We start from the raw sequence: 9,921 nt of genomic DNA, 5'->3' as shown, positions 1-9,921 counted from the left end.
TGCCCTTTAAAACACAGAATTCAATAGTTACCTGAGAATTTGAGGCTGAGGACACAGCAGGCTACATAATACATAAGTTAATGTCAAAACAGTGTATTTGTCTTTGTTTTAATAACACTTTAGGATTTATTACACTGAATTTGCTTTTGCTCAGGGTAAAGTGATAGTAAGAGAACTTAAAGTTAATCCTTTTATTTTATGTTTTTATTTATGTACAAACGCTCTTACTTTGGTTTTTATTTAAGTACCATTTTCAGGATGACAGAAGTGATTTCATTTTTATTAGAGAAGCAAATTATTCCTCACCATTTAGTTTCACTTTCAGTGTTTATGTTCCAACCTTGTTACTGAAATTGTTGCCATTGAAAATAATTAGTAAATACTTCTAGTTTCAGTTTTAGTTTCTTGTATTTGTGGCTTCATTCATATCTATTATGACTAGTGGGAATAAATAGATTCTATGTGATTATATTATAGAAACATGATTTCCGTGATTATATTATAAAAAGAAAAAGTAAACTGCTAGTGAAGCATTTAAGTACCGTATTAGGGTTTGTAAGGACAGACTTAGAATTAGTAGAGTTACTTGACTTTTTACTAGTGCTTATCATTCCCTTTTAAATTTTTTTTTTTTCAACGTTTATTTATTTTTGGGACAGAGAGACAGAGCATGAATGGGGGAGGGGCAGAGAGAGGGAGACACAGAATCGGAAACAGGCTCCAGGCTCTGAGCCATCAGCCCAGGGCCTGACGCGGGGCTCGAACTCACAGACCGCGAGATCGTGACCTGGCTGAAGTCGGACGCCCAACCGACTGCGCCACCCAGGCGCCCCTATCATTCCCTTTTATTTATTTATTTATTTATTTATTTATTTATTTGTTTGTTTGTTTGTTTATTTTTTCAACGTTTATTTATTTTTGGGACAGAGAGAGACAGAGCATGAACGGGGGAGGGGCAGAGAGAGAGGGAGACACAGAATCGGAAACAGGCTCCAGGCTCTGAGCCATCAGCCCAGAGCCCGATGCGGGGCTCGAACTCACGGACCGCGAGATCATGACCTGGCTGAAGTCGGACGCTTAACCGACTGCGCCACCCAGGCGCCCCTATCATTCCCTTTTAAATGTAGACTCTTGATGTTTTGGATAATGTGCTGTAATTTTGTGAAAAACATAACCTTCCTGGCTTTCTATGCACTCTGCATTTTCTTATCTCTTACCCGGTCTGCTTCTAACGTCTGTTCTTCTCTTTGGGGTTATTTTACTTCTCTGTGTCCAGTCTCTTCCTCTGCAAAATTGATTATCTAGACTAAATTAACTTTTTTGACCTGCTTTATTTTTTTAGCCTATGTTTAGGACAGAAATTGTCCCATATCCTTTCTTTCATCTTCCTAGAAATATGCAACAGTCCTGTTTGTTACTAAGGACTTTTCTTTATTTTAAAAAAGTCTGTTTATTTATTTTGAGAGACAGAGGGCCAGGGGGAGAAAGAGGGAGAGAGAATCCCAAGTGCAGGGCTCATTCCCATGAACCACGACATCATGACCTGACCTGAAATTAAGAGTTGGATGCTCAACCCACTGAGCCGCCCAGGCACCCCGTTAAGGGCTTTCTCTTAGGCAGAGCAGTGAAATACATGGGGGAAGGGTGTCGATAACCAAATAAACCTTAGCAATTAAGAATTCCTAGAAAAGTTTGAAATACAATTGACAGTCTTGCAGCACTCCTTTCCTTTTATTGCCTTGCTTATTGGGATTGGCGTACATTTTAAACATTTTTCTTCCCACCTTTTCTCTCTCAGAATAATAGTCCCATTAGGAGAAAGTATGAAGGATCACCTGGGTGGTTCAGTCAGTTAAGTATCTGATTCTTGGTTTCATCTCAGGTCTTGAACTCATATTTATGAGTTGGAGGCCAGGGTCACGTGGAGCCTGCTTGGGATCCTCTTTCTCTCTCTCTCTCTCTCTCTCTCTCTCTCTCTCTGTCCCTCCCCTGCTCGTACACTGTTTCTCTCAAAGAAATAAATATTAACAAAAAGTGTTTTAAAAAAAGGAGAAAGTATGAATTGGTAGGCTATTCAGGTACCTCCAGAATCCAGGGACACTTCAGACCAGCAGTGTCTAAAAGAACTTTTTGTGATGATGAAAACATTCTGTGTCTGCAGTGTCCAGTGTGGCTTCCAGTAGCCATATGTTGCAACAAGCACTTGAAATGTGAGGAGTGTAGTTGAGGGACTACATTTTAAAACTTTATTTAATTTTATTTTCAACGTTTATTTATTTTTGGGACAGAGAGAGACAGAGCATGAACGGGGGAGGGGCAGAGAGAGAGGGAGACGCAGAATCGGAAACAGGCTCCAGGCTCTGAGCCATCAGCCCAGAGCCCGACGCGGGGCTTGAACTCACGGACCGCGAGATCGTGACCTGGCTGAAGTCGGACGCTTAACCGACTGCGCCACCCAGGCGCCCCAAACTTTATTTAATTTTAATTAAATTTGTATGTAAATAACTGCAGGTAACTGGGTGCTGCCCTGTTGGACTGCGTAGCTCCAGATTATCCATTCAACCAGCAAATCTTGTTTTGAGCACTCCGTGATATGCCTAACATTATGCTAGGTTGCCAGAGTTACGGTGAGAGAGACAGACAATTGAAGAGGTAGATGTAATACAGTATAATAGTTGCTGTATTAAAGAAAGGCACAGGGTTATATAGGAGCTTAGATACCAATTTTTACCTAACCCAGGCTTAGGGTGGGTCACATTGGGGGTGTTCTTATGTCAGAAGTCTGGTGTCAGGGCACCTGGGTGGGCAGTAGGTTAACTATCTGACTCTTGATCTCAGCTCAGGTCTTGATCTCTCTCAGGTCATGAGTTCAAGCCCCGTGTCGGTCTCCACTCTTCGTATGGAGCCTTCTTGGGATTCTGTCTCCGTCTTTCTGTCCCTTCCCTGCTCACTCACTATCTGTCTCTCAAAGTAAATTAATAAACATTAAAAAAAAGAAGTCTGGTGTCGAATATCCCCTTGTATTGTGCACAAGTACTGAGCTCAAGTCAGTCCTTGTTCTGTTGCGGTTATCAAGGTCTATGGAACCACTCAGCCGGCCGTTATTATTTTTAAGTGTTTGGTTTCAGCTCTAGTATTTTTGTGCTTTTGCCCTGGACCTTGTATAGAATTAATAGGCATTCATTTGTGATGAGATTAACTTTATTTCTTTGGTGAAAATCTGTACTACAGAACTGTAAATCATTAAAGGCTGCAGTTTGGCTAAAGTTACTTTAAGTGTATGCAGTTGGGGGCAGTTTCTCAGGCCATGCCTTATTGTCAGATAATATTTTTGTGTTAATGAAGTTCTGGCAAGGAGACTGCCTTGGGTTTTTGATTCTTGGCCATATATATTGCAGAGGTCCTTGAGGTCAAATTTCCAGGGCTTTAGGACTTTAACATAAGAATATGAATGCTGAATAGAGTAACAACTCTTACCGCTTCTTTAGGACTGATCATTATTATCTAGGTTCTTAACAGACAGGAGGGAATGCCTAGAAGTCACTTCTTAGGACTCCTGGATGTTAAGGTCCATTGGTTGACCTACCAATGGTTGGTACTCCCTTTGGTTGACCTATTCAGAACCTTCTCAGCCATGTAAATCTCCTTGGCTTGGGGAAGGAGAGCATTAAGGATTCTCTCTTTTCGCTCTTACTCGGGTCCTCATTTTCCTTCACTTTACTCTGGAGGAACTCAGGTCACTGTGAGTCATGTACCTAATGAATTATTGTCATGGCTTCTCTCTAGGTATTGAAGAGTAAGAGCTTTGACTTTTAGCCTCAGGGGACAGAGTCTATAACTATGCACTTATAGGTAAGTTAAATGGGTTGTATTCATGGGGTGCCCGGCTGGCTCTGTCAACAGAGCATGCTGACTCTTGATCTTGGGGGTGTGAGTTCAAGCCTCACATTGGGGCTTACTTAATAAATAAATAAATAAATAAATAAATAAATAAATAAATAAGTTGCATTCATCAGTAACTGTCTTGTTTTTAGGATGTTTTGAAGTTTATTTCTTTGTCATTCTTGTAAAAAGAGCTTGGATTTTGATGTTGTGGTATGGTTTTGATGAACTGTGTTACATTGGCACACTGGGCTGTTTCTGGTGTGATTCATTGTAATAGGAGGAGGAACAATTTACTGCATATCAATCTAGAAACATGGAGTGATTTAAATTTGTTGGGTTAGTGAATTTCATTGTCAGTCATAAACACATACTCCAGGTAGTTAGAATTCTGACAGCATAGATCTTTTCTTTAGATTCAGATTCAACTAATACTTAACCCAGTACTTTTGAAGTGCATTATGTATTGTCTTTTTTTTCTTTTTTTTAATAGATCATTTGTTCAGTAGAAATATGTGAACCACCAATGTAGTTTCAGGTTTCCTAGTAGCCATGTTAAAATAAAAAGAGAAAAGAAAAGAAACAGGTGAAATCAATTTTAATAACATACTTAACCCAATATATACAAAATACTGTCATTTTAAGATGTGCTCATTTGGTAAAAATTATTGGTGATATATACTGTACTTTTTTCATTCTTTATACTGTTTTTCCACTCCAGTGTACACTTGACATTGTACTTACATTCCACTCCAGTGTATATTTGACGTATATCTTACCTTGTAGTAGCCATATTTCAAACGCTCAGTAGCTCCATGTGGCCTAGTGAACAGTGCAGTTCTGTTGTGTGCCTGTAGAATAAATCCCACTTCACTGTCTGCTTTCAGAGAGGACCAAGACTAGCAGGGCTGAGGGCAGGGGAAGGGATGAAGAAAAGGAGCTAGGTGGCAGGAATACCAATCAATAGGGGGTGCTTTACACCTTTCCCCATGCAGGTTGGTTGCTGTACTAACAGCTATGGATAGATTTATTTTTTATCTGTTTTCTTCACTAAACCAACTGCTTAAGGTAGGAACTATGTTTTTGGTTTATATTTCCCTAGGTCAGTACTAGGCATAAAGTAGACACTAATAAATAAATGTTTATTTATTGCATTTGTGGGGGTTGGCTGTGTTATGTCACTCATATTAGTTAAACATGTATCCATTTCCAAGGTTATTCCAACAATTGGGAGTGGAAGATAACGTATACACTATCAGGAGTAAGTCTACATGTAAAGATTCTACAGCTAGTAAATACTGACGTATAGTGTCGTGTTTTTTGCCTTTAAAAATTTTCTGCCATTAATAACTTACATTTGATGAACATATTACAGGTGACCTATACATTTTTTGTCCCATTTAATTTTCATAATACTGCCATGGATAGGTAGGTGGTATTGATCTCATTGTATAGATGATGAAAATGGGCTATGTAAACTGTCTTCTGATACAAAAGACGTTTACTTGTCATGAATGGAGTTGGTGCATAAGTGTAGTGTGTGTGGTTGGATATATTTCTCCTTCTAGAATCCATAGTAATACTGTCATTGATGATCTTTTATATAAAATACACATTTGTGTTCATGGAGATGCAGAGGGGTACATCTAGTTTGAAAACTTAAGAAAAAGCTATTTTCAAATACTGCAGATATACAAAAATACACTATAATACAGCAAAACCGTGTATCCACCAGCCAGCATCACAAACAAAATGTTACCAATATAATTAAAGCCCTCAGCATACACCCTCCTTGATTACTTGTTCCTCTCATTCATCAGAGGTAATTGTTATCCTGAATTTGGGATTTATTAGTCCAATGTATTTCTTTATACACTTGCTATATATTTATATTTCAGTTTTCCGTATCTTTTTAGTTTTACTTACAGTGCAAAAAAAAAAATAATTCTTAAATCACAAGTGTTGTGTGCATATGTTTTGAGCGTGTGAAGTATTTTCTAAACTTCCAACTTTGTGTTTTTGGATAGAGTTCTTAAGTCTCATTTTGAGAAATAGGACCATTTCATTTTAAAGAGCTTATCTAAGTATTGTTAGCCAGTATTTTGAACTCATAAGATTTTTATCTCCTAAAGAGTAAGGACAAAACCATTTAATTTTATTAAAAGGATTTTTTTAAGTTTATTTACTTATTTTGAGGGAGAGAACAAGCAGGGTAGGGTTAGAGAGAGGGGAGAGAGAGAATCCCAAGCAGGCTCCACACTGTCAGCACAAAGCCTGATGCGGGGCTTGAATCTACAACACGTGAGATCATTACCTGAGCTAAAATCAAGAGTGGGTTGCTTAACTGACTAAACCACCTAGGCACTCCAAGGGTAAGATCATTTTAAATTATTTTGCTCAGTGAGGTAAAATTCTTATATGAGATTTTATTAAATATGATCTCTTCACTGTTGATTGGCATAAACAGAAGAATCAAGTGAAGAAGAATCAAGAATCAAGTGACATATACAGTGGAAATCAAGGAATACATTTCAAGGACTAGGGATAATGCATATGATGACAGTAATCTTTAAGGATCTAAATTCTGATATTTGTTATTTTTAAAGTTGATTTATTTATTTTGAGAGAGAGAGCGTGCATGGGAGGCACAGAGAGGGGGAAAGAGAGAGAATGCCAATTAAGTTTCGCATTGTCAGTTCAGAGCTTTGATGTGGGGCTTGAACCCACGAAACGTGAGATCGTGACCTGAGCTGAAATCAAGAGTTGGAAGCTTAACTGATTGAGCCACCCAGGTGCCCCTAAATTCTGATAGTTCTACTTCCTTATCCGTAATGGGAATAGTGGTGCTTTTGTTACTAGAATAATGGTGAGGACTAGAGTATATAAAGTATCTTGAACCATCTTGAGTGCTTTATAATTAGCATGTCAGATATTTTTCAAAACTTAGTACTTGTGGTTTTTAGGTTTAAAAAGCGTCTGAAAGCTCAGTCAGTTCTTAGCCTCTTTTTTGACCATCAGAGAAGATGGTTATGAGTGGAGTATGTAAGCTAGACGATGTTCCCTTTTGTTTTTTTTTTTTTTAAAGTAAACTATGTGCCCAACATGGGGCTCAAACTCACAACGCCGAGATCAAGAGTGGCATGTGCTACAGATGAGCTAGCCAGTTGCCTTTGAGGTTTTTTTTTTAATTAAAAAAATTTTTTTAAATGTTTATTTAAAAAAACTTTTTTTTTTTTTAACATTTATTTTTGAGACAGAGAGAGACAGAGCATGAACAGGGCAGGGTCAGAGAGAGAGGGAGACACAGAATCTGAAACAGACTCCAGGCTCTGAGCGGTCAGCACAGAGCCCGACGCGGGGCTCGAACTCAACGGACCGTGAGATCATGACCTGAGCTGAAGTCGGACGCTTAACCGACCGAACCGCCCAGGCACCCCTAAAAATGTTTATTTTTAAGAGAGAGAGAGAGAGAGAGAGAGACAGAGCATGAGCAGGGGAGGGGCAGAGAGAGAGGGAGACACAGAATCTGAAGCAGGCTCCAGGCTCTGCGCTGTCAGCTCAAAGCCTGATATGGGGCTTGAACTCACGAACGGTGAGATCATGACCTGAGCTGAAGTGATGCTTAACTGACTGAGCCATCCAGGCGCCCGTTGTTTTGTTTATATAAATAAAGTTTATTTATATTGAGAGAGAGAGTGAGCACGTGCATGAGAGCACAAGCAAGGAAGGGGTAGAGAGAGGGAGAGAGAAAATCCCAAGCAGTCTCTGTGCCGTCGGTGCAGAGCCCAATGTGGGGCTCAGTCCCACAACCATGAGATCATGACTTGAGCCAAAACCCAAGAGTAGGACACCCAAACAACTGAGCCACCCAGGCGCCCTATAAAGAATAGTTTTTTGGATTCAGCATACTTCCCAAAGTTTATTTCATTCTCTTTTAATTGCTTCAGTTCCTCCATAGTATTCCAAGCCATAGATTGGATGAGAGGTATGAAGAATTAGCAGGAAGGGTTTTTAGTGGGATGTTTAGCAGATAGTAAACTTTCATTTGAATGGTAAGGAAAATGTTTGGATGTTATGAAAAATAATCTCTGTTTTTCAACTTTATTTTGAGGGCAAAGTCACTTTTTACCATGTTTGTGGATTTCAAGTAAATAGCAGTATTTATCTTTAGTTTGGCAGGGAGAGTACTGTTTATATTGATAGTGATTTTAAGGTTGCCTTCATTATGAAAAATCCTTTCCCTGCATATAGAGTTCTGTGTTTACCTTTTTTTTTCTTCTACTACTTTGAAATACTGAAAAAAGCCATTGTCTTCTGGTTTGCCTAATTTTGGGCAAAATCTGATGTAATTTTTATTTTTGTTCTTGAGTATTTATGTAATATCCACCCTTCCCCCTCCAACCTCCTACTTCTTCAGTTGCCTTCAAGGTATTTGAGTTTGATGTGGCTAGGCATCTGTTTGTTGATTGGTTTTATATTTATTCTATTTGGGATTTCTCTAAGTTTCTCGAATATGTGATTTGATATCTTTGATTATTTCTGGAAAATTCTTGACCATTATCTCCAAATATTTCTTCTGCCCTAGTCTTTCTCTTTTCTCCTTCGGGACTTCATTTTGTATGTATTTTAGACCATTTGACAGTGTCCCTCAACAGTGGATGCTTTTTTGGTTCTCTCTTTTTTAGTTTGGATAATTTTTATTGATGTGTCTTCATGTATCTTCATGTTCATTCATTCTTTCATTAACTGAGTCCAGTCTACTATTGAGTCTGTTGAAAGAACTCTTTATTTCTGACATTGTGTATTTTATTTCTAGTATTTCCATTTGACTTTTAGAAATATTCTCCCATCTCTTTCCTGAAATTATGTCTTTGTTCATATATGTTATCCATCATTTTCACTAAATCTTGTAACACAGTAATAATCATAATTTAAAAAGAACCCTGTCTGATAGTTCCAGTATATGAGTGATCCCTGAGTCTACTTGTATTGATTGTTTTTTCTCTTCACTGTGGGTGATTCTGTGTATCTCATGATTTTTATTTAAGTGTTGGGCATTGTGTATAATACAGTAGAGATACATATTTATTCTTTTAAATGGGTAAATCTTTTCTGTTGGGCCGTTGTAGTGGGGTATTGAGTCAAACTTAACATGAGTTGAGCTAGTCTGGGGTTTTATTGTTGTTATCATTATCTTCAGTGTAGCACAGCTTTCAAAGTCTTGTGTTGGCTAATGTTACCTGGTGGTAGAATGCTGTTGCTTGCTATTTGGTGTCAGGATTGTGGTGGAGGTAGTTATCCTGGTCCAGCTCCAATTTTTTTTTTTTTTTTTTTTTTTAAGTTTATTTTTGAGAGAGACAGTGTGCGAGCATGTGAGTGGGAGAGGGGCAGAAAGAGGGAGACAGAGAGAATCTCAAGCAGTCTCTTCACAGTCAGCACGGAGCCTGATGCGGGGCTCGAACTCATGAACCATGAGATCATGACATGAGCTGAAATCAAGAGTCGGGTTCTTAACCAACTGAGCCACCCAGGTGCCCCCAGCCTCAGTCTTAAGAAGACCCTTCAAAATTATATTGAAATAAATGCCAAATACTCTGGATGGTTGTTGGATGTGGGTTGCAGATTTGGATCTGAGCTTTGTCATGACCAAAACAAAGTTACAAGATTGACAGGGTTCAGACTTTTAGTGTATTTTCATAAGTGCCTTTTAACTGTAGGAAGAAAAATTTTTATTTTTATTGGCCTCAGAGGTGAGGCTTTATCATTGTTCCCTTTCCTTTTTCCTGTAACAGTGTTTGGCTTGTATTTGTGATTGTTCTTAAATGGGCTTTTCTGTTCCTCCCTGAGCATTAGAAGACTTCTGCTTGATGTATCAGTGTTGGATTCCAGACCCAAAATGATTTCTTCCTTCCTTCCTTCCTTCCTTCCTTCCTTCCTTCCTTCCTTCCTTCCTTCCCCTCCCCTCCCCTCCCCTCCCCTCCCCTCCCCCCTCCCCTTCCCTTCCCTTCCCTTCCCCTCCCTTCCCTTCCCTTCCCTTCC

General features: G+C 38.9%; 1 protein-coding gene across 1 annotated transcript in view; it reads left to right on the top strand.

Moving 5' to 3' along the window:
- The first annotated feature begins 3,834 nt into the window (after window positions 1-3,834).
- EIF4G3 (eukaryotic translation initiation factor 4 gamma 3) overlaps window positions 3,835-9,921 on the top strand; it is a 286,899-nt gene continuing 280,812 nt past the window's right edge. Inside the window, exon 1 of the mRNA XM_040463621.1 lies at window positions 3,835-3,852. The gene's annotated coding sequence lies outside the window, so the exon portion shown is untranslated. The remainder of the gene's footprint in view (window positions 3,853-9,921) is intronic.

This window comes from Herpailurus yagouaroundi, unplaced genomic scaffold, assembly GCF_014898765.1.
Source record: "Herpailurus yagouaroundi ecotype Mexico unplaced genomic scaffold, PumYag 77, whole genome shotgun sequence".
Lineage (NCBI taxonomy): Eukaryota > Metazoa > Chordata > Mammalia > Carnivora > Felidae > Herpailurus > Herpailurus yagouaroundi.
This window is presented reverse-complemented; position numbering and strand designations above follow the sequence as displayed.